Source organism: Astatotilapia calliptera, chromosome 3 (genome assembly GCF_964374335.1).
Source record: "Astatotilapia calliptera chromosome 3, fAstCal68.1, whole genome shotgun sequence".
NCBI lineage: Eukaryota > Metazoa > Chordata > Actinopteri > Cichliformes > Cichlidae > Astatotilapia > Astatotilapia calliptera.
In genome coordinates, this window is record NC_137424.1 from 22,315,712 (window position 1) to 22,340,536 (window position 24,825).

Genomic DNA, 24,825 nt, shown 5'->3' on the forward strand with positions numbered 1-24,825 from the left:
CAGCCACAGGCCATGGTGTGGTGTAAGTGGCCTCAGCCAGCAGCCACAGGCCCTGGTGTGGTGTAAGTGGCCTCAGCCAGCAGCCACAGGCCCTGGTGTGGTGTAAGTGGCCTCAGCCAGAGCCACAGGCCCTGGTATAGTGTAAGTGGCCTCAACCAGTGCCACAGGCCCTGGTGGGGTGTAAGTGGCCTGAGCAAGAGCCACAGACCCTGGTGTGGTGTAATTGGCCTCAATAGCAACTAATGCCCTGGTGTGGTGTAGGTGGCCTCAGCCAGCAGCCACAGGCCCTGGTGTGGTGTAAGTGGCCTCAGCCAGTGCCACAGGCCCTGGTGTGGTGTAAGGGGCCTCAATAGCAACTAATGCCCTGGTGTGGTGTAGGTGGCCTCAGCCAGCAGCCACAGGCCCTGGTGTGGTGTAAGTGGCCTCAGCCAGTGCCAAAGGCCCTGATGTGGTGTAAGTGGCCTCAATAGCAACTAATGCCCTGGTGTGGTGTAAGTGGCCTCAGCCAGCAGCCACAGGCACTGGTGTGGTGTAAGTGGCCTCAGCCAGCAGCCACAGGCCCTGGTGTGGTGTAAGTGGCCTCAGCCAGCAGCCACAGGCCCTGGTGTGGTGTAAGTGGCCTGAGCCAGCAGCCACAGGCCCTGGTGTGGTTTATGTGGCCTCAGCCAGAAGCCACAGGCACTGGTGTGGTGTAAGTGCCCTCAGCCAGCAGCCACAGGCCCTGGTGTGGTGTAAGTGACCTCAGCCAGCAGCCACAGGCCCTGGTGTGGTGTAAGTGGCCTCAGCCAGCAGCCACAGGCCCTGGTGTGGTGTAAGTGGCCTCAGGCAGTGCCACAGGCCCTGGTGTGGTGTAAGTGGCCTGAGCAAGAGTCACAGACCCTGGTGTGGTGTAATTGGCCTCAATAGCAACTAATGCCCTGGTGTGGTGTAGGTGGCCTCAGCCAGCAGCCACAGGCCCTGGTGTGGTGTAAGTGGCCTCAGCCAGTGCCACAGGCCCTGGTGTGGTGTAAGTGGCCTGAGCAAGAGCCACAGGCCCTGGTGTGGTGTAAGTGGCCTCAGCCAGCAGCCACAGGCCCTGGTGTGGTGTAAGTGGCCTGAGCAAGAGCCACAGGCCCTGGTGTGGTGTAAGTGGCCTCAGCCAGAAGCCACAGGCACTGGTGTGGTGTAAGTGCCCTCAGCCAGCAGCCACAGGCCCTGGTGTGGTGTAAGTGACCTCAGCCAGCAGCCACAGGCCCTGGTGTGGTGTAAGTGGCCTCAGCCAGTGCCACAGGCCCTGGTGTGGTGTAAGTGGCCTGAGCAAGAGTCACAGACCCTGGTGTGGTGTAATTGGCCTCAATAGCAACTAATGCCCTGGTGTGGTGTAGGTGGCCTCAGCCAGCAGCCACAGGCCCTGATGTGGTGTAAGTGGCCCCAGCCGGTCACTCAGGCCCTGGTGTGGTGTAGGTGGCATCAGCTAGCAGCACAAGACATTGGAAAAGAGCCAAAATCAATGTCGTTAATGTGCCCTCATTAATGGGCAGCTGCTTTTGGTCTTTTAATACACCCCTTCTCTGGATCAAAAGCGGTTCAATGACATGAAAATGAAAGGCTTACAGCACCAGGTATTCCCAGGTAGTCTCCCATCCAAGTACTAACCAAGCCCAGCCCTGCTTAGCTTCCGAGATCAGACGAGGTCGGGCGTGCTCAGGGTGGTATGGCCGTAAGCTGCTGGCCCCAGCACAATGTCTCAATTTATGGATTCAACTGATTAGGTGGCAAGTACCTGAAGTTACGAAGACAATCCTTTAACCATACCTGCATGTTTGCATAATACCCTAACCCAAAGGCTCAGTTTAGCATTTATCTAACAGCACAGGCCATGGATTGTTGAAGATGGCCTCAGGAACCAGCACAGGGCCTGGTGTGTTGTACATGGCCACAGCTAGCAGCACAGGGCCTGGTTTGGTGAAGATGGCCTCGGCCAGAAGCGCAGGGCCTGGTGTGATGTGAGTGGCCTGAGCAAGAGCCACAGGCCCTGGTGTGGTGTAAGTGGCCTCAGCCAGAAGCCACAGGCACTGGTGTGGTGTAAGTGGCCTCAGCCAGCAGCCACAGGCCCTGGTGTGGTGTAAGTGGCCTCAGCCAGCAGCCACAGGCCCTGGTGTGGTGTAAGTGGCCTCAGCCAGCAGCCACAGGCCCTGGTGTGGTGTAAGTGGACTCAGCCAGAGCCACAGGCCCTGGTGTGGTGTAAGTGGCCTCAGCCAGTGCCACAGGCCCTGGTGTGGTGTAAGTGGCCTGAGCAAGAGCCAAAGACCCTGGTGTGGTGTAATTGGCCTCAATAGCAACTTATGCCCTGGTGTGGTGTAAGTGGCCTCAGCCAGCAGCCACAGGCCCTGGTGTGGTGTAAGTGGCCTCAATAGCAACTAATGCCCTGGTGTGGTGTAAGTGGCCTCAGCCAGCAGCCACAGGCCCTGGTGTGGTGTAAGTGGCCTCAGCCAGCAGCCACAGGCCCTGGTGTGGTGTAAGTGGCCTGAGCAAGAGCCACAGGCCCTGGTGTGGTGTAAGTGGCCTCAGCCAGAAGCCACAGGCACTGGTGTGGTGTAAGGGGCCTCAATAGCAACTAATGCCCTGGTGTGGTGTAAGTGACCTCAGCCAGCAGCCACAGGCCCTGGTGTGGTGTAAGTGGCCTCAGCCAGCAGCCACAGGCCCTGGTGTGGTGTAAGTGGCCTCAGCCAGTGCCACAGACCCTGGTGTGGTGTAATTGGCCTCAATAGCAACTAATGCCCTGGTGTGGTGTAAGTGGCCTCAGCCAGCAGCCACAGGCCCTGGTGTGGTGTAAGTGGCCTCAGCCAGCAGCCACAGGACCTGATGTGGTGTAAGTGGCCCCAGCCGGTCACTCAGGCCCTGGTGTGGTGTAGGTGGCATCAGCTAGCAGCACAAGACATTGGAAAACAGCCAAAAGCAATGTCGTTAATGTGCCCTCATTAATGGGCAGCTGCTTTTGGTCTTTTAATACACCCCTTCTCTGGATCAAAAGCGGTTCAATGACATGAAAATGAAAGGCTTACAGCACCAGGTATTCCCAGGTAGTCTCCCATCCAAGTACCAACCAAGCCCAGCCCTGCTTAGCTTCCGAGATCAGACGAGGTCGGGCGTGCTCAGGGTGGTATGGCCGTAAGCTGCTGGCCCCAGCACAATGTCTCAATTTATGGATTCAACTGATTAGGTGGCAAGTACCTGAAGTTACGAAGACAATCCTTTAACCATACCTGCATGTTTGCATAATACCCTAACCCAAAGGCTCAGTTTAGCATTTATCCAACAGCACAGGCCCTGGATTGTTGAAGATGGCCTCAGGAACCAGCACAGGGCCTGGTGTGTTGTACATGGCCACAGCTAGCAGCACAGGGCCTGGTGTGATGTGAGTGGCCTGAGCCAGAAGCCACAGGCACTGGTGTGGTGTAAGTGGCCTCAGCCAGCAGCCACAGGCCCTGGTGTGGTGTAAGTGGCCTCAGCCAGCAGCCACAGGCCCTGGTGTGGTGTAAGTGGCCTCAGCCAGCAGCCACAGGCCCTGGTGTGGTGTAAGTGGCCTCAGCCAGAGCCACAGGTCCTGGTGTGGTGTAAGTGGCCTCAGCCAGTGCCACAGGCCCTGGTGTGGTGTAAGTGGCCTGAGCAAGAGCCACAGACCCTGGTGTGGTGTAATTGGCCTCAATAGCAACTAATGCCCTGGTGTGGTGTAGGTGGCCTCAGCCAGCAGCCACAGGCCCTGGTGTGGTGTAAGTGGCCTCAATAGCAACTAATGCCCTGGTGTGGTGTAAGTGGCCTCAGCCAGCAGCCACAGGCCCTGGTGTGGTGTAAGTGACCTCAGCCAGAGCCACAGGTCCTGGTGTGGTGTAAGTGGCCTCAGCCAGAGCCACAGGTCCTGGTGTGGTGTAAGTGGCCTCAGCCAGTGCCACAGGCCCTGGTGTGGTGTAAGTGGCCTCAGCCAGCAGCCACAGGCCCTGGTGTGGTGTAAGTGGCCTCAGCCAGCAGCCACAGGCCCTGGTGTGGTGTAAGTGGCCTCAGCCAGCAGCCACAGGCCCTGGTGTGGTGTAAGTGGCCTCAGCCAGCAGCCACAGGCCCTGGTGTGGTGTAAGTGGCCTCAGCCAGAGCCACAGGTCCTGGTGTGGTGTAAGTGGCCTCAGCCAGTGCCACAGGCCCTGGTGTGGTGTAAGTGGCCTGAGCAAGAGCCACAGACCCTGGTGTGGTGTAATTGGCCTCAATAGCAACTAAGGCCCTGGTGTGGTGTAGGTGGCCTCAGCCAGTAGCCACAGGCACCTGGTGTGGTGTAAGGGGCCTCAATAGCAACTAATGCCCTGGTGTGGTGTAAGTGGCCTCAGCCAGCAGCCACAGGCACTGGTGTGGTGTAAGTGCCCTCAGCCAGCAGCCACAGGCCCTGGTGTGGTGTAAGTGGCCTCAGCCAGCAGCCACAGGCCCTGGTGTGGTGTAAGTGGCCTCAGCCAGCAGCACAGGCCCTGGTGTGGTGTAAGTGGCCTGAGCAAGAGCCACAGGCCCTGGTGTGGTGTAAGTGGCCTCAGCCAGCAGCCACAGGCCCTGGTGTGGTGTAAGTGGCCTGAGCAAGAGCCACAGGCCCTGGTGTAGTGTAAGTGGCCTCAGCCAGAAGCCACAGGCACTGGTGTGGTGTAATTGGCCTCAATAGCAACTAATGCCCTGGTGTGGTGTAAGTGGCCTCAGCCAGCAGCCACAGGCCCTGGTGTGGTGTAAGTGGCCTCAGCCAGTGCCAAAGGCCCCGGTGTTGTATAAGGGGCCTCAATAGCAACTAATGCCCTGGTGTGGTGTAGGTGGCCTCAGCCAGCAGCCACAGGCCCTGGTGTGGTGTAAGTGGCCTCAGCCAGTGCCAAAGGCCCTGATGTGGTGTAAGTGGCCTCAATAGCAACTAATGCCCTGGTGTGGTGTAAGTGGCCTCAGCCAGCAGCCACAGGCACTGGTGTGGTGTAAGTGGCCTCAGCCAGCAGCCACAGGCCCTGGTGTGGTGTAGTGGCCTCAGCCAGCAGCCACAGGCCCTGGTGTGGTGTAAGTGGCCTGAGCCAGCAGCCACAGGCCCTGGTGTGGTGTATGTGGCCTCAGCCAGAAGCCACAGGCACTGGTGTGGTGTAAGTGCCCTCAGCCAGCAGCCACAGGCCCTGGTGTGGTGTAAGTGACCTCAGCCAGCAGCCACAGGCCCTGGTGTGGTGTAAGTGGCCTCAGCCAGCAGCCACAGGCCCTGGTGTGGTGTAAGTGGCCTCAGCCAGTGCCACAGGCCCTGGTGTGGTGTAAGTGGCCTGAGCAAGAGTCACAGACCCTGGTGTGGTGTAATTGGCCTCAATAGCAACTAATGCCCTGGTGTGGTGTAGGTGGCCTCAGCCAGCAGCCACAGGCCCTGGTGTGGTGTAAGTGGCCTCAGCCAGTGCCACAGGCCCTGGTGTGGTGTAAGTGGCCTGAGCAAGAGCCACAGGCCCTGGTGTGGTGTAAGTGGCCTCAGCCAGCAGCCACAGGCCCTGGTGTGGTGTAAGTGGCCTGAGCAAGAGCCACAGGCCCTGGTGTAGTGTAAGTGGCCTCAGCCAGAAGCCACAGGCACTGGTGTGGTGTAAGTGCCCTCAGCCAGCAGCCACAGGCCCTGGTGTGGTGTAAGTGACCTCAGCCAGCAGCCACAGGCCCTGGTGTGGTGTAAGTGGCCTCAGCCAGCAGCCACAGGCCCTGGTGTGGTGTAAGTGGCCTCAGCCAGTGCCACAGGCCCTGGTGTGGTGTAAGTGGCCTGAGCAAGAGTCACAGACCCTGGTGTGGTGTAATTGGCCTCAATAGCAACTAATGCCCTGGTGTGGTGTAGGTGGCCTCAGCCTGCAGCCACAGGCCCTGATGTGGTGTAAGTGGCCCCAGCCGGTCACTCAGGCCCTGGTGTGGTGTAGGTGGCATCAGCTAGCAGCACAAGACATTGGAAAAGAGCCAAAATCAATGTCGTTAATGTGCCCTCATTAATGGGCAGCTGCTTTTGGTCTTTTAATACACCCCTTCTCTGGATCAAAAGCGGTTCAATGACATGAAAATGAAAGGCTTACAGCACCAGGTATTCCCAGGTAGTCTCCCATCCAAGTACTAACCAAGCCCAGCCCTGTTTAGCTTCCGAGATCAGACGAGGTCGGGCATGCTCAGGGTGGTATGGCCGTAAGCTGCTGGCCCCAGCACAATGTCTCAATTTATGGATTCAACTGATTAGGTGGCAAGTACCTGAAGTTACGAAGACAATCCTTTAACCATACCTGCATGTTTGCATAATACCCTAACCCAAAGGCTCAGTTTAGCATTTATCTAACAGCACAGGCCCTGGATTGTTGAAGATGGCCTCAGGAACCAGCACAGGGCCTGGTGTGTTGTACATGGCCACAGCTAGCAGCACAGGGCCTGGTTTGGTGAAGATGGCCTCGGCCAGAAGCGCAGGGCCTGGTGTGATGTGAGTGGCCTGAGCAAGAGCCACAGGCCCTGGTGTGGTGTAAGTGGCCTCAGCCAGAAGCCACAGGCACTGGTGTGGTGTAAGTGGCCTCAGCCAGCAGCCACAGGACCTGGTGTGGTGTAAGTGGCCTCAGCCAGCAGCCACAGGCCCTGGTGTGGTGTAAGTGGCCTCAGCCAGCAGCCACAGGCCCTGGTGTGGTGTAAGTGGCCTCAGCCAGCAGCCACAGGCCCTGGTGTGGTGTAAGTGGCCTCAGCCAGAGCCACAGGCCCTGGTGTAGTGTAAGTGGCCTCAGCCAGTGCCACAGGCCCTGGTGTGGTGTAAGTGGCCTGAGCAAGAGCCACAGACCCTGGTGTGGTGTAATTGGCCTCAATAGCAACTAATGCCCTGTTGTGGTGTATGTGGCCTCAGCCAGCAGCCACAGGCCCTGGTGTGGTGTAAGTGGCCTCAGCCAGTGCCACAGGCCCTGGTGTGGTGTAAGGGGCCTCAATAGCAACTAATGCCCTGGTGTGGTGTAAGTGGCCTCAGCCAGCAGCCACAGGCACTGGTGTGGTGTAAGTGGCCTCAGCCAGCAGCCACAGGCCCTGGTGTGGTGTAAGTGGCCTCAGCCAGCAGCCACAGGCCCTGGTGTGGTGTAAGTGGCCTGAGCCAGCAGCCACAGGCCCTGTTGTGGTGTAAGTGGCCTCAGCCAGAAGCCACAGGCACTGGTGTGGTGTAAGTGCCCTCAGCCAGCAGCCACAGGCCCTGGTGTGGTGTAAGTGACCTCAGCCAGCAGCCACAGGCCCTGGTGTGGTGTAAGTGGCCTCAGCCAGCAGCCACAGGCCCTGGTGTGGTGTAAGTGGCCTCAGCCAGTGCCACAGGCCCTGGTGTGGTGTAAGTGGCCTGAGCAAGAGTCACAGACCCTGGTGTGGTGTAATTGGCCTCAATAGCAACTAATGCCCTGGTGTGGTGTAGGTGGCCTCAGCCAGCAGCCACAGGCCCTGGTGTGGTGTAAGTGGCCTCAGCCAGTGCCACAGGCCCTGGTGTGGTGTAAGTGGCCTGAGCAAGAGCCACAGGCCCTGGTGTGGTGTAAGTGGCCTCAGCCAGCAGCCACAGGCCTTGGTGTGGTGTAAGTGGCCTGAGCAAGAGCCACAGGCCCTGGTGTGGTGTAAGTGGCCTCAGCCAGAAGCCACAGGCACTGGTGTGGTGTAAGTGCCCTCAGCCAGCAGCCACAGGCCCTGGTGTGGTGTAAGTGACCTCAGCCAGCAGCCACAGGCCCTGGTGTGGTGTAAGTGGCCTCAGCCAGCAGCCACAGGCCCTGGTGTGGTGTAAGTGGCCTCAGCCAGTGCCACAGGCCCTGGTGTGGTGTAAGTGGCCTGAGCAAGAGTCACAGACCCTGGTGTGGTGTAATTGGCCTCAATAGCAACTAATGCCCTGGTGTGGTGTAGGTGGCCTCAGCCAGCAGCCACAGGCCCTGGTGTGGTGTAAGTGGCCTCAGCCAGTGCCACAGGCCCTGGTGTGGTGTAAGTGGCCTGAGCAAGAGCCACAGACCCTGGTGTGGTGTAATTGGCCTCAATAGCAACTAATGCCCTGGTGTGGTGTAAGTGGCCTCAGCCAGCAGCCACAGGCCCTGGTGTGGTGTAAGTGGCCTCAGCCAGCAGCCACAGGCCCTGGTGTGGTGTAAGTGGCCTCAGCCAGCAGCCACAGGCCCTGGTGTGGTGTAAGTGGCCTCAGCCAGAGCCACAGGCCCTGGTGTGGTGTAAGTGGCCTCAGCCAGTGCCACAGGCCCTGGTGTGGTGTAAGTGGCCTGAGCAAGAGCCAAAGACCCTGGTGTGGTGTAATTGGCCTCAATAGCAACTTATGCCCTGGTGTGGTGTAAGTGGCCTCAGCCAGCAGCCACAGGCCCTGGTGTGGTGTAAGTGGCCTCAATAGCAACTAATGCCCTGGTGTGGTGTAAGTGGCCTCAGCCAGCAGCCACAGGCCCTGGTGTGGTGTAAGTGGCCTCAGCCAGCAGCCACAGGCCCTGGTGTGGTGTAAGTGGCCTGAGCAAGAGCCACAGGCCCTGGTGTGGTGTAAGTGGCCTCAGCCAGAAGCCACAGGCACTGGTGTGGTGTAAGGGGCCTCAATAGCAACTAATGCCCTGGTGTGGTGTAAGTGACCTCAGCCAGCAGCCACAGGCCCTGGTGTGGTGTAAGTGGCCTCAGCCAGCAGCCACAGGCCCTGGTGTGGTGTAAGTGGCCTCAGCCAGTGCCACAGACCCTGGTGTGGTGTAATTGGCCTCAATAGCAACTAATGCCCTGGTGTGGTGTAAGTGGCCTCAGCCAGCAGCCACAGGCCCTGGTGTGGTGTAAGTGGCCTCAGCCAGCAGCCACAGGCCCTGATGTGGTGTAAGTGGCCCCAGCCGGTCACTCAGGCCCTGGTGTGGTGTAGGTGGCATCAGCTAGCAGCACAAGACATTGGAAAACAGCCAAAAGCAATGTCGTTAATGTGCCCTCATTAATGGGCAGCTGCTTTTGGTCTTTTAATACACCCCTTCTCTGGATCAAAAGCGGTTCAATGACATGAAAATGAAAGGCTTACAGCACCAGGTATTCCCAGGTAGTCTCCCATCCAAGTACTAACCAAGCCCAGCCCTGCTTAGCTTCCGAGATCAGACGAGGTCGGGCGTGCTCAGGGTGGTATGGCCGTAAGCTGCTGGCCCCAGCACAATGTCTCAATTTATGGATTCAACTGATTAGGTGGCAAGTACCTGAAGTTACGAAGACAATCCTTTAACCATACCTGCATGTTTGCATAATACCCTAACCCAAAGGCTCAGTTTAGCATTTATCTAACAGCACAGGCCCTGGATTGTTGAAGATGGCCTCAGGAACCAGCACAGGGCCTGGTGTGTTGTACATGGCCACAGCTAGCAGCACAGGGCCTGGTGTGATGTGAGTGGCCTCGGCCAGAAGCCACAGGCACTGGTGTGGTGTAAGTGGCCTCAGCCAGCAGCCACAGGCCCTGGTGTGGTGTAAGTGGCCTCAGCCAGCAGCCACAGGCCCTGGTGTGGTGTAAGTGGCCTCAGCCAGCAGCCACAGGCCCTGGTGTGGTGTAAGTGGCCTCAGCCAGAGCCACAGGTCCTGGTGTGGTGTAAGTGGCCTCAGCCAGTGCCACAGGCCCTGGTGTGGTGTAAGTGGCCTCAGCCAGAAGCCACAGGCCCTGGTGTGGTGTAAGTGGCCTCAGCCAGCAGCCACAGGCCCTGGTGTGGTGTAATTGGCCTCAGCCAGAGCCACAGGTCCTGGTGTGGTGTAAGTGGCCTCAGCCAGTGCCACAGGCCCTGGTGTGGTGTAAGTGGCCTGAGCAAGAGCCACAGACCCTGGTGTGGTGTAATTGGCCTCAATAGCAACTAATGCCCTGGTGTGGTGTAGGTGGCCTCAGCCAGCAGCCACAGGCCCTGGTGTGGTGTAAGTGGCCTCAATAGCAACTAATGCCCTGGTGTGGTGTAAGTGGCCTCAGCCAGCAGCCACAGGCCCTGGTGTGGTGTAAGTGGCCTCAGCCAGAGCCACAGGTCCTGGTGTGGTGTAAGGGGCCTCAATAGCAACTAATGCCCTGGTGTGGTGTAAGTGACCTCAGCCAGCAGCCACAGGCCCTGGTGTGGTGTAAGTGGCCTCAGCCAGCAGCCACAGGCCCTGGTGTGGTGTAAGTGGCCTCAGCCAGCAGCCACAGACCCTGGTGTGGTGTAATTGGCCTCAATAGCAACTAATGCCCTGGTGTGGTGTAAGTGGCCTCAGCCAGCTGCCACAGGCCCTGGTGTGGTGTAAGTGGCCTCAGCCAGCAGCCACAGGCCCTGATGTGGTGTAAGTGGCCCCAGCCGGTCACTCAGGCCCTGGTGTGGTGTAGGTGGCATCAGCTAGCAGCACAAGACATTGGAAAACAGCCAAAAGCAATGTCGTTAATGTGCCCTCATTAATGGGCAGCTGCTTTTGGTCTTTTAATACACCCCTTCTCTGGATCAAAAGCGGTTCAATGACATGAAAATGAAAGGCTTACAGCACCAGGTATTCCCAGGTAGTCTCCCATCCAAGTACTAACCAAGCCCAGCCCTGCTTAGCTTCCGAGATCAGACGAGGTCGGGCGTGCTCAGGGTGGTATGGCCGTAAGCTGCTGGCCCCAGCACAATGTCTCAATTTATGGATTCAACTGATTAGGTGGCAAGTACCTGAAGTTACGAAGACAATCCTTTAACCATACCTGCATGTTTGCATAATACCCTAACCCAAAGGCTCAGTTTAGCATTTATCTAACAGCACAGGCCCTGGATTGTTGAAGATGGCCTCAGGAACCAGCACAGGGCCTGGTGTGTTGTACATGGCCACAGCTAGCAGCACAGGGCCTGGTGTGATGTGAGTGGCCTGAGCCAGAAGCCACAGGCACTGGTGTGGTGTAAGTGGCCTCAGCCAGCAGCCACAGGCCCTGGTGTGGTGTAAGTGGCCTCAGCCAGCAGCCACAGGCCCTGGTGTGGTGTAAGTGGCCTCAGCCAGCAGCCACAGGCCCTGGTGTGGTGTAAGTGGCCTCAGCCAGAGCCACAGGTCCTGGTGTGGTGTAAGTGGCCTCAGCCAGTGCCACAGGCCCTGGTGTGGTGTAAGTGGCCTCAGCCAGAAGCCACAGGCCCTGGTGTGGTGTAAGTGGCCTCAGCCAGCAGCCACAGGCCCTGGTGTGGTGTAATTGGCCTCAGCCAGAGCCACAGGTCCTGGTGTGGTGTAAGTGGCCTCAGCCAGTGCCACAGGCCCTGGTGTGGTGTAAGTGGCCTGAGCAAGAGCCACAGACCCTGGTGTGGTGTAATTGGCCTCAATAGCAACTAATGCCCTGGTGTGGTGTAGGTGGCCTCAGCCAGCAGCCACAGGCCCTGGTGTGGTGTAAGTGGCCTCAATAGCAACTAATGCCCTGGTGTGGTGTAAGTGGCCTCAGCCAGCAGCCACAGGCCCTGGTGTGGTGTAAGTGGCCTCAGCCAGAGCCACAGGTCCGGGTGTGGTGTAAGTGGCCTCAGCCAGAGCCACAGGTCCTGGTGTGGTGTAAGTGGCCTCAGCCAGTGCCACAGGCCCTGGTGTGGTGTAAGTGGCCTCAGCCAGCAGCCACAGGCCCTGGTGTGGTGTAAGTGGCCTCAGCCAGCAGCCACAGGCCCTGGTGTGGTGTAAGTGGCCTCAGCCAGCAGCCACAGGCCCTGGTGTGGTGTAAGTGGCCTCAGCCAGAGCCACAGGTCCTGGTGTGGTGTAAGTGGCCTCAGCCAGTGCCACAGGCCCTGGTGTGGTGTAAGTGGCCTGAGCAAGAGCCACAGACCCTGTTGTGGTGTAATTGGCCTCAATAGCAACTAAGGCCCTGGTGTGGTGTAGGTGGCCTCAGCCAGCAGCCACAGGCCCTGGTGTGGTGTAAGTGGCCTCAGCCAGTGCCACAGGCCCTGGTGTGGTGTAAGTGGCCTGAGCAAGAGCCACAGGCCCTGGTGTGGTGTAAGTGGCCTCAGCCAGCAGCCACAGGCCCTGGTGTGGTGTAAGTGGCCTGAGCAAGAGCCACAGGCCCTGGTGTGGTGTAAGTGGCCTCAGCCAGAAGCCACAGGCACTGGTGTGGTGTAAGTGCCCTCAGCCAGCAGCCACAGGCCCTGGTGTGGTGTAAGTGACCTCAGCCAGCAGCCACAGGCCCTGGTGTGGTGTAAGTGGCCTCAGCCAGCAGCCACAGGCCCTGGTGTGGTGTAAGTGGCCTCAGCCAGTGCCACAGGCCCTGGTGTGGTGTAAGTGGCCTGAGCAAGAGTCACAGACCCTGGTGTGGTGTAATTGGCCTCAATAGCAACTAATGCCCTGGTGTGGTGTAGGTGGCCTCAGCCAGCAGCCACAGGCCCTGATGTGGTGTAAGTGGCCCCAGCCGGTCACTCAGGCCCTGGTGTGGTGTAGGTGGCATCAGCTAGCAGCACAAGACATTGGAAAAGAGCCAAAATCAATGTCGTTAATGTGCCCTCATTAATGGGCAGCTGCTTTTGGTCTTTTAATACACCCCTTCTCTGGATCAAAAGCGGTTCAATGACATGAAAATGAAAGGCTTACAGCACCAGGTATTCCCAGGTAGTCTCCCATCCAAGTACTAACCAAGCCCAGCCCTGCTTAGCTTCCGAGATCAGACGAGGTCGGGCATGCTCAGGGTGGTATGGCCGTAAGCTGCTGGCCCCAGCACAATGTCTCAATTTATGGATTCAACTGATTAGGTGGCAAGTACCTGAAGTTACGAAGACAATCCTTTAACCATACCTGCATGTTTGCATAATACCCTAACCCAAAGGCTCAGTTTAGCATTTATCTAACAGCACAGGCCCTGGATTGTTGAAGATGGCCTCAGGAACCAGCACAGGGCCTGGTGTGTTGTACATGGCCACAGCTAGCAACACAGGGCCTGGTTTGGTGAAGATGGCCTCGGCCAGAAGCGCAGGGCCTGGTGTGATGTGAGTGGCCTGAGCAAGAGCCACAGGCCCTGGTGTGGTGTAAGTGGCCTCAGCCAGAAGCCACAGGCACTGGTGTGGTGTAAGTGGCCTCAGCCAGCAGCCACAGGCCCTGGTGTGGTGTAAGTGGCCTCAGCCAGCAGCCACAGGCCCTGGTGTGGTGTAAGTGGCCTCAGCCAGCAGCCACAGGCCCTGGTGTGGTGTAAGTGGCCTCAGCCAGCAGCCACAGGCCCTGGTGTGGTGTAAGTGGCCTCAGCCAGAGCCACAGGCCCTGGTGTAGTGTAAGTGGCCTCAGCCAGTGACACAGGCCCTGGTGTGGTGTAAGTGGCCTGAGCAAGAGCCACAGACCCTGGTGTGGTGTAAGTGGCCTCAATAGCAACTAATGCCCTGGTGTGGTGTAGGTGGCCTCAGCCAGCAGCCACAGGCCCTGGTGTGGTGTAAGTGGCCTCAGCCAGCAGCCACAGGCACTGGTGTGGTGTAAGTGGCCTCAGCCAGCAGCCACAGGCACTGGTGTGGTGTAAGTGGCCTCAGCCAGCAGCCACAGGCACTGGTGTGGTGTAAGTGGCCTCAGCCAGCAGCCACAGGCCCTGGTGTGGTGTAAGTGGCCTGAGCCAGCAGCCACAGGCCCTGGTGTGGTGTAAGTGGCCTCAGCCAGAAGCCACAGGCACTGGTGTGGTGTAAGTGCCCTCAGCCAGCAGCCACAGGCCCTGGTGTGGTGTAAGTGACCTCAGCCAGCAGCCACAGGCCCTGGTGTGGTGTAAGTGGCCTCAGCCAGCAGCCACAGGCCCTGGTGTGGTGTAAGTGGCCTCAGCCAGTGCCACAGGCCCTGGTGTGGTGTAAGTGGCCTGAGCAAGAGTCACAGACCCTGGTGTGGTGTAATTGGCCTCAATAGCAACTAATGCCCTGGTGTGGTGTAGGTGGCCTCAGCCAGCAGCCACAGGCCCTGGTGTGGTGTAAGTGGCCTCAGCCAGTGCCACAGGCCCTGGTGTGGTGTAAGTGGCCTGAGCAAGAGCCACAGGCCCTGGTGTGGTGTAAGTGGCCTCAGCCAGCAGCCACAGGCCCTGGTGTGGTGTAAGTGGCCTGAGCAAGAGCCACAGGCCCTGGTGTGGTGTAAGTCGCCTCAGCCAGAAGCCACAGGCACTGGTGTGGTGTAAGTGCCCTCAGCCAGCAGCCACAGGCCCTGGTGTGGTGTAAGTGACCTCAGCCAGCAGCCACAGGCCCTGGTGTGGTGTAAGTGGCCTCAGCCAGCAGCCACAGGCCCTGGTGTGGTGTAAGTGGCCTCAGCCAGTGCCACAGGCCCTGGTGTGGTGTAAGTGGCCTGAGCAAGAGTCACAGACCCTGGTGTGGTGTAATTGGCCTGAATAGCAACTAATGCCCTGGTGTGGTGTAGGTGGCCTCAGCCTGCAGCCACAGGCCCTGATGTGGTGTAAGTGGCCCCAGCCGGTCACTCAGGCCCTGGTGTGGTGTAGGTGGCATCAGCTAGCAGCACAAGACATTGGAAAAGAGCCAAAATCAATGTCGTTAATGTGCCCTCATTAATGGGCAGCTGCTTTTGGTCTTTTAATACACCCCTTCTCTGGATCAAAAGCGGTTCAATGACATGAAAATGAAAGGCTTACAGCACCAGGTATTCCCAGGTAGTCTCCCATCCAAGTACTAACCAAGCCCAGCCCTGTTTAGCTTCCGAGATCAGACGAGGTCGGGCATGCTCAGGGTGGTATGGCCGTAAGCTGCTGGCCCCAGCACAATGTCTCAATTTATGGATTCAACTGATTAGGTGGCAAGTACCTGAAGTTACGAAGACAATCCTTTAACCATACCTGCATGTTTGCATAATACCCTAACCCAAAGGCTCAGTTTAGCATTTATCTAACAGCACAGGCCCTGGATTGTTGAAGATGGCCTCAGGAACCAGCACAGGGCCTGGTGTGTTGTACATGGCCACAGCTAGCAGCACAGGGCCTGGTTTGGTGAAGATGGCCTCGGCCAGAAGCGCAGGGCCTGGTGTGATGTGAGTGGCCTGAGCAAGAGCCACAGGCCCTGGTGTGGTGTAAGTGGCCTCAGCCAGAAGCCACAGGCACTGGTGTGGTGTAAGTGGCCTCAGCCAGTAGCCACAGGCCCTGGTGTGGTGTAAGTGGCCTCAGCCAGCAGCCACAGGCCCTGGTGTGGTGTAAGTGGCCTCAGCCAGCAGCCACAGGCCCTGGTGTGGTGTAAGTGGCCTCAGCCAGCAGCCACAGGCCCTGGTGTGGTGTAAGTGGCCTCAGCCAGAGCCACAGGCCCTGGTGTAGTGTAAGTGGCCTCAGCCAGTGCCACAGGCCCTGGTGTGGTGTAAGTGGCCTGAGCAAGAGCCACAGACCCTGGTGTGGTGTAATTGGCCTCAATAGCAACTAATGCCCTGTTGTGGTGTATGTGGCCTCAGCCAGCAGCCACAGGCCCTGGTGTGGTGTAAGTGGCCTCAGCCAGTGCCACAGGCCCTGGTGTGGTGTAAGGGGCCTCATTAGCAACTAATGCCCTGGTGTGGTGTAAGTGGCCTCAGCCAGCAGCCACAGGCACTGGTGTGGTGTAAGTGGCCTCAGCCAGCAGCCACAGGCCCTGGTGTGGTGTAAGTGGCCTCAGCCAGCAGCCACAGGCCCTGGTGTGGTGTAAGTGGCCTGAGCCAGCAGCCACAGGCCCTGGTGTGGTGTAAGTGGCCTCAGCCAGAAGCCACAGGCACTGGTGTGGTGTAAGTGCCCTCAGCCAGCAGCCACAGGCCCTGGTGTGGTGTAAGTGACCTCAGCCAGCAGCCACAGGCCCTGGTGTGGTGTAAGTGGCCTCAGCCAGCAGCCACAGGCCCTGGTGTGGTGTAAGTGGCCTCAGCCAGTGCCACAGGCCCTGGTGTGGTGTAAGTGGCCTGAGCAAGAGTCACAGACCCTGGTGTGGTGTAATTGGCCTCAATAGCAACTAATGCCCTGGTGTGGTGTAGGTGGCCTCAGCCAGCAGCCACAGGCCCTGGTGTGGTGTAAGTGGCCTCAGCCAGTGCCACAGGCCCTGGTGTGGTGTAAGTGGCCTGAGCAAGAGCCACAGGCCCTGGTGTGGTGTAAGTGGCCTCAGCCAGCAGCCACAGGCCTTGGTGTGGTGTAAGTGGCCTGAGCAAGAGCCACAGGCCCTGGTGTGGTGTAAGTGGCCTCAGCCAGAAGCCACAGGCACTGGTGTGGTGTAAGTGGCCTCAGCCAGTGCCACAGGCCCTGGTGTGGTGTAAGTGGCCTGAGCAAGAGCCACAGGCCCTGGTGTGGTGTAAGTGGCCTCAGCCAGCAGCCACAGGCCTTGGTGTGGTGTAAGTGGCCTGAGCAAGAGCCACAGGCCCTGGTGTGGTGTAAGTGGCCTCAGCCAGCAGCCACAGGCCCTGGTGTGGTGTAAGTGACCTCAGCCAGCAGCCACAGGCCCTGGTGTGGTGTAAGTGGCCTCAGCCAGCAGCCACAGGCCCTGGTGTGGTGTAAGTGGCCTCAGCCAGTGCCACAGGCCCTGGTGTGGTGTAAGTGGCCTGAGCAAGAGTCACAGACCCTGGTGTGGTGTAATTGGCCTCAATAGCAACTAATGCCCTGGTGTGGTGTAGGTGGCCTCAGCCAGCAGCCACAGGCCCTGGTGTGGTGTAAGTGGCCTCAGCCAGTGCCACAGGCCCTGGTGTGGTGTAAGTGGCCTGAGCAAGAGCCACAGACCCTGGTGTGGTGTAATTGGCCTCAATAGCAACTAATGCCCTGGTGTGGTGTAAGTGGCCTCAGCCAGCAGCCACAGGCCCTGGTGTGGTGTAAGTGGCCTCAGCCAGCAGCCACAGGCCCTGGTGTGGTGTAAGTGGCCTCAGCCAGCAGCCACAGGCCCTGGTGTGGTGTAAGTGGCCTCAGCCAGAGCCACAGGCCCTGGTGTGGTGTAAGTGGCCTCAGCCAGTGCCACAGGCCCTGGTGTGGTGTAAGTGGCCTGAGCAAGAGCCAAAGACCCTGGTGTGGTGTAATTGGCCTCAATAGCAACTTATGCCCTGGTGTGGTGTAAGTGGCCTCAGCCAGCAGCCACAGGCCCTGGTGTGGTGTAAGTGGCCTCAATAGCAACTAATGCCCTGGTGTGGTGTAAGTGGCCTCAGCCAGCAGCCACAGGCCCTGGTGTGGTGTAAGTGGCCTCAGCCAGCAGCCACAGGCCCTGGTGTGGTGTAAGTGGCCTGAGCAAGAGCCACAGGCCCTGGTGTGGTGTAAGTGGCCTCAGCCAGAAGCCACAGGCACTGGTGTGGTGTAAGGGGCCTCAATAGCAACTAATGCCCTGGTGTGGTGTAAGTGACCTCAGCCAGCAGCCACAGGCCCTGGTGTGGTGTAAGTGGCCTCAGCCAGCAGCCACAGGCCCTGGTGTGGTGTAAGTGGCCTCAGCCAGTGCCACAGACCCTGGTGTGGTGTAATTGGCCTCAATAGCAACTAATGCCCTGGTGTGGTGTAAGTGGCCTCAGCCAGCAGCCACAGGCCCTGGTGTGGTGTAAGTGGCCTCAGCCAGCAGCCACAGGCCCTGATGTGGTGTAAGTGGCCCCAGCCGGTCACTCAGGCCCTGGTGTGGTGTAGGTGGCATCAGCTAGCAGCACAAGACATTGGAAAACAGCCAAAAGCAATGTCGTTAATGTGCCCTCATTAATGGGCAGCTGCTTTTGGTCTTTTAATACACCCCTTCTCTGGATCAAAAGCGGTTCAATGACATGAAAATGAAAGGCTTACAGCACCAGGTATTCCCAGGTAGTCTCCCATCCAAGTACTAACCAAGCCCAGCCCTGCTTAGCTTCCGAGATCAGACGAGGTCGGGCGTGCTCAGGGTGGTATGGCCGTAAGCTGCTGGCCCCAGCACAATGTCTCAATTTATGGATTCAACTGATTAGGTGGCAAGTACCTGAAGTTACGAAGACAATCCTTTAACCATACCTGCATGTTTGCATAATACCCTAACCCAAAGGCTCAGTTTAGCATTTATCTAACAGCACAGGCCCTGGATTGTTGAAGATGGCCTCAGGAACCAGCACAGGGCCTGGTGTGTTGTACATGGCCACAGCTAGCAGCACAGGGCCTGGTGTGATGTGAGTGGCCTCGGCCAGAAGCCACAGGCACTGGTGTGGTGTAAGTGGCCTCAGCCAGCAGCCACAGGCCCTGGTGTGGTGTAAGTGGCCTCAGCCAGCAGCCACAGGCCCTGGTGTGGTGTAAGTGGCCTCAGCCAGCAGCCACAGGCCCTGGTGTGGTGTAAGTGGCCTCAGCCAGAGCCACAGGTCCTGGTGTGGTGTAAGTGGCCTCAGCCAGTGCCACAGGCCCTGGTGTGGTGTAAGTGGCCTCAGCCAGAAGCCACAGGCCCTGGTGTGGTGTAAGTGGCCTCAGCCAGCAGCCACAGGCCCTGGTGTGGTGTAATTGGCCTCAGCCAGAGCCACAGGTCCTGGTGTGGTGTAAGTGGCCTCAGCCAGTGCCACAGGCCCTGGTGTGGTGTAAGTGGCCTGAGCAAGAGCCACAGACCCTGGTGTGGTGTAATTGGCCTCAATAGCAACTAATGCCCTGGTGTGGTGTAGGTGGCCTCAGCCAGCAGCCACAGGCCCTGGTGTGGTGTAAGTGGCCTCAATAGCAACTAATGCCCTGGTGTGGTGTAAGTGGCCTCAGCCAGCAGCCACAGGCCCTGGTGTGGTGTAAGTGGCCTCAGCCAGAGCCACAGGTCCTGGTGTGGTGTAAGGGGCCTCAATAGCAACTAATGCCCTGGTGTGGTGTAAGTGACCTCAGCCAGCAGCCACAGGCCCTGGTGTGGTGTAAGTGGCCTCAGCCAGCAGCCACAGGCCCTGGTGTGGTGTAAGTGGCCTCAGCCAGCAGCCACAGACCCTGGTGTGGTGTAATTGGCCTCAATAGCAACTAATGCCCTGGTGTGGTGTAAGTGGCCTCAGCCAGCTGCCACAGGCCCTGGTGTGGTGTAAGTGGCCTCAGCCAGCAGCCACAGGCCCTGATGTGGTGTAAGTGGCCCCAGCCGGTCACTCAGGCCCTGGTGTGGTGTAGGTGGCATCAGCTAGCAGCACAAGACATTGGAAAACAGCCAAAAGCAATGTCGTTAATGTGCCCTCATTAATGGGCAGCTGCTTTTGGTCTTTTAATACACCCCTTCTCTGGATCAAAAGCGGTTCAATGACATGAAAATGAAAGGCTTACAGCACCAGGTATTCCCAGGTAGTCTCCCATCCAAGTACTAACCAAGCCCAGCCCTGCTTAGCTTCCGAGATCAGACGAGGTCGGGCGTGCTCAGGGTGGTATGGCCGTAAGCTGCTGGCCCCAGCACAATGTCTCAATTTATGGATTCAACTGATTAGGTGGCAAGTACCTGAAGTTACGAAGACAATCCTTTAACCATACCTGCATGTTTGCATAATACCCTAACCCAAAGGCTCAGTTTAGCATTTATCTAACAGCACAGGCCCTGGATTGTTGAAGATGGCCTCAGGAACCAGCACAGGGCCTGGTGTGTTGTACATGGCCACAGCTAGCAGCACAGGGCCTGGTGTGATGTGAGTGGCCTGAGCCAGAAGCCACAGGCACTGGTGTGGTGTAAGTGGCCTCAGCCAGCAGCCACAGGCCCTGGTGTGGTGTAAGTGGCCTCAGCCAGCAGCCACAGGCCCTGGTGTGGTGTAAGTGGCCTCAGCCAGCAGCCACAGGCCCTGGTGTGGTGTAAGTGGCCTCAGCCAGAGCCACAGGTCCTGGTGTGGTGTAAGTGGCCTCAGCCAGTGCCACAGGCCCTGGTGTGGTGTAAGTGGCCTCAGCCAGAAGCCACAGGCCCTGGTGTGGTGTAAGTGGCCTCAGCCAGCAGCCACAGGCCCTGGTGTGGTGTAATTGGCCTCAGCCAGAGCCACAGGTCCTGGTGTGGTGTAAGTGGCCTCAGCCAGTGCCACAGGCCCTGGTGTGGTGTAAGTGGCCTGAGCAAGAGCCACAGACCCTGGTGTGGTGTAATTGGCCTCAATAGCAACTAATGCCCTGGTGTGGTGTAGGTGGCCTCAGCCAGCAGCCACAGGCCCTGGTGTGGTGTAAGTGGCCTCAATAGCAACTAATGCCCTGGTGTGGTGTAAGTGGCCTCAGCCAGCAGCCACAGGCCCTGGTGTGGTGTAAGTGGCCTCAGCCAGAGCCACAGGTCCGGGTGTGGTGTAAGTGGCCTCAGCCAGAGCCACAGGTCCTGGTGTGGTGTAAGTGGCCTCAGCCAGTGCCACAGGCCCTGGTGTGGTGTAAGTGGCCTCAGCCAGCAGCCACAGGCCCTGGTGTGGTGTAAGTGGCCTCAGCCAGCAGCCACAGGCCCTGGTGTGGTGTAAGTGGCCTCAGCCAGCAGCCACAGGCCCTGGTGTGGTGTAAGTGGCCTCAGCCAGAGCCACAGGTCCTGGTGTGGTGTAAGTGGCCTCAGCCAGTGCCACAGGCCCTGGTGTGGTGTAAGTGGCCTGAGCAAGAGCCACAGACCCTGTTGTGGTGTAATTGGCCTCAATAGCAACTAAGGCCCTGGTGTGGTGTAGGTGGCCTCAGCCAGCAGCCACAGGCCCTGGTGTGGTGTAAGTGGCCTCAGCCAGTGCCACAGGCCCTGGTGTGGTGTAAGTGGCCTGAGCAAGAGCCACAGGCCCTGGTGTGGTGTAAGTGGCCTCAGCCAGCAGCCACAGGCCCTGGTGTGGTGTAAGTGGCCTGAGCAAGAGCCACAGGCCCTGGTGTGGTGTAAGTGGCCTCAGCCAGAAGCCACAGGCACTGGTGTGGTGTAAGTGCCCTCAGCCAGCAGCCACAGGCCCTGGTGTGGTGTAAGTGACCTCAGCCAGCAGCCACAGGCCCTGGTGTGGTGTAAGTGGCCTCAGCCAGCAGCCACAGGCCCTGGTGTGGTGTAAGTGGCCTCAGCCAGTGCCACAGGCCCTGGTGTGGTGTAAGTGGCCTGAGCAAGAGTCACAGACCCTGGTGTGGTGTAATTGGCCTCAATAGCAACTAATGCCCTGGTGTGGTGTAGGTGGCCTCAGCCAGCAGCCACAGGCCCTGATGTGGTGTAAGTGGCCCCAGCCGGTCACTCAGGCCCTGGTGTGGTGTAGGTGGCATCAGCTAGCAGCACAAGACATTGGAAAAGAGCCAAAATCAATGTCGTTAATGTGCCCTCATTAATGGGCAGCTGCTTTTGGTCTTTTAATACACCCCTTCTCTGGATCAAAAGCGGTTCAATGACATGAAAATGAAAGGCTTACAGCACCAGGTATTCCCAGGTAGTCTCCCATCCAAGTACTAACCAAGCCCAGCCCTGCTTAGCTTCCGAGATCAGACGAGGTCGGGCATGCTCAGGGTGGTATGGCCGTAAGCTGCTGGCCCCAGCACAATGTCTCAATTTATGGATTCAACTGATTAGGTGGCAAGTACCTGAAGTTACGAAGACAATCCTTTAACCATACCTGCATGTTTGCATAATACCCTAACCCAAAGGCTCAGTTTAGCATTTATCTAACAGCACAGGCCCTGGATTGTTGAAGATGGCCTCAGGAACCAGCACAGGGCCTGGTGTGTTGTACATGGCCACAGCTAGCAACACAGGGCCTGGTTTGGTGAAGATGGCCTCGGCCAGAAGCGCAGGGCCTGGTGTGATGTGAGTGGCCTGAGCAAGAGCCACAGGCCCTGGTGTGGTGTAAGTGGCCTCAGCCAGAAGCCACAGGCACTGGTGTGGTGTAAGTGGCCTCAGCCAGCAGCCACAGGCCCTGGTGTGGTGTAAGTGGCCTCAGCCAGCAGCCACAGGCCCTGGTGTGGTGTAAGTGGCCTCAGCCAGCAGCCACAGGCCCTGGTGTGGTGTAAGTGGCCTCAGCCAGCAGCCACAGGCCCTGGTGTGGTGTAAGTGGCCTCAGCCAGAGCCACAGGCCCTGGTGTAGTGTAAGTGGCCTCAGCCAGTGACACAGGCCCTGGTGTGGTGTAAGTGGCCTGAGCAAGAGCCACAGACCCTGGTGTGGTGTAAGTGGCCTCAATAGCAACTAATGCCCTGGTGTGGTGTAGGTGGCCTCAGCCAGCAGCCACAGGCCCTGGTGTGGTGTAAGTGGCCTCAGCCAGCAGCCACAGGCACTGGTGTGGTGTAAGTGGCCTCAGCCAGCAGCCACAGGCACTGGTGTGGTGTAAGTGGCCTCAGCCAGCAGCCACAGGCACTGGTGTGGTGTAAGTGGCCTCAGCCAGCAGCCACAGGCCCTGGTGTGGTGTAAGTGGCCTGAGCCAGCAGCCACAGGCCCTGGTGTGGTGTAAGTGGCCTCAGCCAGAAGCCACAGGCACTGGTGTGGTGTAAGTGCCCTCAGCCAGCAGCCACAGGCCCTGGTGTGGTGTAAGTGACCTCAGCCAGCAGCCACAGGCCCTGGTGTGGTGTAAGTGGCCTCAGCCAGCAGCCACAGGCCCTGGTGTGGTGTAAGTGGCCTCAGCCAGTGCCACAGGCCCTGGTGTGGTGTAAGTGGCCTGAGCAAGAGTCACAGACCCTGGTGTGGTGTAATTGGCCTCAATAGCAACTAATGCCCTGGTGTGGTGTAGGTGGCCTCAGCCAGCAGCCACAGGCCCTGGTGTGGTGTAAGTGGCCTCAGCCAGTGCCACAGGCCCTGGTGTGGTGTAAGTGGCCTGAGCAAGAGCCACAGGCCCTGGTGTGGTGTAAGTGGCCTCAGCCAGCAGCCACAGGCCCTGGTGTGGTGTAAGTGGCCTGAGCAAGAGCCACAGGCCCTGGTGTGGTGTAAGTCGCCTCAGCCAGAAGCCACAGGCACTGGTGTGGTGTAAGTGCCCTCAGCCAGCAGCCACAGGCCCTGGTGTGGTGTAAGTGACCTCAGCCAGCAGCCACAGGCCCTGGTGTGGTGTAAGTGGCCTCAGCCAGCAGCCACAGGCCCTGGTGTGGTGTAAGTGGCCTCAGCCAGTGCCACAGGCCCTGGTGTGGTGTAAGTGGCCTGAGCAAGAGTCACAGACCCTGGTGTGGTGTAATTGGCCTGAATAGCAACTAATGCCCTGGTGTGGTGTAGGTGGCCTCAGCCTGCAGCCACAGGCCCTGATGTGGTGTAAGTGGCCCCAGCCGGTCACTCAGGCCCTGGTGTGGTGTAGGTGGCATCAGCTAGCAGCACAAGACATTGGAAAAGAGCCAAAATCAATGTCGTTAATGTGCCCTCATTAATGGGCAGCTGCTTTTGGTCTTTTAATACACCCCTTCTCTGGATCAAAAGCGGTTCAATGACATGAAAATGAAAGGCTTACAGCACCAGGTATTCCCAGGTAGTCTCCCATCCAAGTACTAACCAAGCCCAGCCCTGTTTAGCTTCCGAGATCAGACGAGGTCGGGCATGCTCAGGGTGGTATGGCCGTAAGCTGCTGGCCCCAGCACAATGTCTCAATTTATGGATTCAACTGATTAGGTGGCAAGTACCTGAAGTTACGAAGACAATCCTTTAACCATACCTGCATGTTTGCATAATACCCTAACCCAAAGGCTCAGTTTAGCATTTATCTAACAGCACAGGCCCTGGATTGTTGAAGATGGCCTCAGGAACCAGCACAGGGCCTGGTGTGTTGTACATGGCCACAGCTAGCAGCACAGGGCCTGGTTTGGTGAAGATGGCCTCGGCCAGAAGCGCAGGGCCTGGTGTGATGTGAGTGGCCTGAGCAAGAGCCACAGGCCCTGGTGTGGTGTAAGTGGCCTCAGCCAGAAGCCACAGGCACTGGTGTGGTGTAAGTGGCCTCAGCCAGTAGCCACAGGCCCTGGTGTGGTGTAAGTGGCCTCAGCCAGCAGCCACAGGCCCTGGTGTGGTGTAAGTGGCCTCAGCCAGCAGCCACAGGCCCTGGTGTGGTGTAAGTGGCCTCAGCCAGCAGCCACAGGCCCTGGTGTGGTGTAAGTGGCCTCAGCCAGAGCCACAGGCCCTGGTGTAGTGTAAGTGGCCTCAGCCAGTGCCACAGGCCCTGGTGTGGTGTAAGTGGCCTGAGCAAGAGCCACAGACCCTGGTGTGGTGTAATTGGCCTCAATAGCAACTAATGCCCTGTTGTGGTGTATGTGGCCTCAGCCAGCAGCCACAGGCCCTGGTGTGGTGTAAGTGGCCTCAGCCAGTGCCACAGGCCCTGGTGTGGTGTAAGGGGCCTCATTAGCAACTAATGCCCTGGTGTGGTGTAAGTGGCCTCAGCCAGCAGCCACAGGCACTGGTGTGGTGTAAGTGGCCTCAGCCAGCAGCCACAGGCCCTGGTGTGGTGTAAGTGGCCTCAGCCAGCAGCCACAGGCCCTGGTGTGGTGTAAGTGGCCTGAGCCAGCAGCCACAGGCCCTGGTGTGGTGTAAGTGGCCTCAGCCAGAAGCCACAGGCACTGGTGTGGTGTAAGTGCCCTCAGCCAGCAGCCACAGGCCCTGGTGTGGTGTAAGTGACCTCAGCCAGCAGCCACAGGCCCTGGTGTGGTGTAAGTGGCCTCAGCCAGCAGCCACAGGCCCTGGTGTGGTGTAAGTGGCCTCAGCCAGTGCCACAGGCCCTGGTGTGGTGTAAGTGGCCTGAGCAAGAGTCACAGACCCTGGTGTGGTGTAATTGGCCTCAATAGCAACTAATGCCCTGGTGTGGTGTAGGTGGCCTCAGCCAGCAGCCACAGGCCCTGGTGTGGTGTAAGTGGCCTCAGCCAGTGCCACAGGCCCTGGTGTGGTGTAAGTGGCCTGAGCAAGAGCCACAGGCCCTGGTGTGGTGTAAGTGGCCTCAGCCAGCAGCCACAGGCCTTGGTGTGGTGTAAGTGGCCTGAGCAAGAGCCACAGGCCCTGGTGTGGTGTAAGTGGCCTCAGCCAGAAGCCACAGGCACTGGTGTGGTGTAAGTGGCCTCAGCCAGTGCCACAGGCCCTGGTGTGGTGTAAGTGGCCTGAGCAAGAGCCACAGGCCCTGGTGTGGTGTAAGTGGCCTCAGCCAGCAGCCACAGGCCTTGGTGTGGTGTA

General features: G+C 58.6%; 11 non-coding genes across 11 annotated transcripts; all 11 read right to left on the bottom strand.

The window, feature by feature from the left end:
- Positions 1–1,586: 1,586 nt before the first annotated feature.
- Positions 1,587–1,705, bottom strand: LOC145427474 (5S ribosomal RNA). The gene has a single exon (XR_013908030.1). It is a non-coding gene; the product is annotated as a 5S ribosomal RNA (ribosomal RNA).
- Positions 1,706–3,037: 1,332 nt separating this feature from the next.
- On the bottom strand, positions 3,038–3,156 carry LOC145426813 (5S ribosomal RNA). The gene has a single exon (XR_013907532.1). It is a non-coding gene; the product is annotated as a 5S ribosomal RNA (ribosomal RNA).
- A 2,908-nt stretch (positions 3,157–6,064) lies between these two features.
- Positions 6,065–6,183, bottom strand: LOC145426867 (5S ribosomal RNA). Its single transcript, XR_013907588.1, has one exon. It is a non-coding gene; the product is annotated as a 5S ribosomal RNA (ribosomal RNA).
- A 2,829-nt stretch (positions 6,184–9,012) lies between these two features.
- Positions 9,013–9,131, bottom strand: LOC145427485 (5S ribosomal RNA). Its single transcript, XR_013908031.1, has one exon. It is a non-coding gene; the product is annotated as a 5S ribosomal RNA (ribosomal RNA).
- Positions 9,132–10,464: 1,333 nt separating this feature from the next.
- On the bottom strand, positions 10,465–10,583 carry LOC145427489 (5S ribosomal RNA). The gene has a single exon (XR_013908032.1). It is a non-coding gene; the product is annotated as a 5S ribosomal RNA (ribosomal RNA).
- Positions 10,584–12,506: 1,923 nt separating this feature from the next.
- On the bottom strand, positions 12,507–12,625 carry LOC145426647 (5S ribosomal RNA). Its single transcript, XR_013907357.1, has one exon. It is a non-coding gene; the product is annotated as a 5S ribosomal RNA (ribosomal RNA).
- A 1,889-nt stretch (positions 12,626–14,514) lies between these two features.
- LOC145426868 (5S ribosomal RNA) lies at positions 14,515–14,633 on the bottom strand. Its single transcript, XR_013907589.1, has one exon. It is a non-coding gene; the product is annotated as a 5S ribosomal RNA (ribosomal RNA).
- A 2,986-nt stretch (positions 14,634–17,619) lies between these two features.
- Positions 17,620–17,738, bottom strand: LOC145427490 (5S ribosomal RNA). Its single transcript, XR_013908033.1, has one exon. It is a non-coding gene; the product is annotated as a 5S ribosomal RNA (ribosomal RNA).
- Positions 17,739–19,071: 1,333 nt separating this feature from the next.
- Positions 19,072–19,190, bottom strand: LOC145427491 (5S ribosomal RNA). Its single transcript, XR_013908034.1, has one exon. It is a non-coding gene; the product is annotated as a 5S ribosomal RNA (ribosomal RNA).
- A 1,923-nt stretch (positions 19,191–21,113) lies between these two features.
- Positions 21,114–21,232, bottom strand: LOC145426648 (5S ribosomal RNA). Its single transcript, XR_013907358.1, has one exon. It is a non-coding gene; the product is annotated as a 5S ribosomal RNA (ribosomal RNA).
- Positions 21,233–23,121: 1,889 nt separating this feature from the next.
- Positions 23,122–23,240, bottom strand: LOC145426869 (5S ribosomal RNA). Its single transcript, XR_013907590.1, has one exon. It is a non-coding gene; the product is annotated as a 5S ribosomal RNA (ribosomal RNA).
- Positions 23,241–24,825: the final 1,585 nt, after the last annotated feature.